Here is a 616-nt window from a genome sequence, read left to right on the forward strand (position 1 = left end):
AGATTTAGGCTAGATATCAGGAGGCGCTACTTCACGGTCAGGGCGGCTAGGATCTGGAACCAACTTCCAAGAGAAGTGGTGCTGGCTCCTACCCTGGGGGTCTTTAAGAGGAGGTTAGATGAACACCTTGCTGGGGTCGTTTGACCCCAGTAATCTTTCCTGCCATGGCAGGGGGTCGGACTAGATGATCTACTCAGGTCCCTTCTGATCCTAGAAACTATGACACTATGTAGTTCTTTGTCATCAGTGGTCAATACAACTAGATGGCACACCTCCATGCGATTTTACAAGCTTCTGTTCACATTGCTCCCTCTTTGGGGAACCAAGTACTGACTAGCCCCAGCTTTAGCTTCTGGGAGGATCAGTTGGGTGGCCTGACATGGCTCCCAATTCGCTGCCCTGCCGGCTTCTCCAGCTGGTTCTTTTAATTATCATCTGTGACCTTCTGCCCAGCTCTGTCTCTGTCCAATCTCGCTGCTGCAGTAAGTTTCTCTTCCCCCACTGCTCTTTGGGCTTCTTGTGATGGTGCATTTGCTGCCCTGTCACAAAGACAAAGTGATGGAGTAGCATCACATGGGCCAGGAGTAGCATCACATGGGCCAGAGGGATCCAAGAT

This window comes from Gavialis gangeticus, unplaced genomic scaffold, assembly GCF_001723915.1.
Source record: "Gavialis gangeticus isolate Ggan-Ray unplaced genomic scaffold, GavGan_comp1, whole genome shotgun sequence".
NCBI lineage: Eukaryota > Metazoa > Chordata > Crocodylia > Gavialidae > Gavialis > Gavialis gangeticus.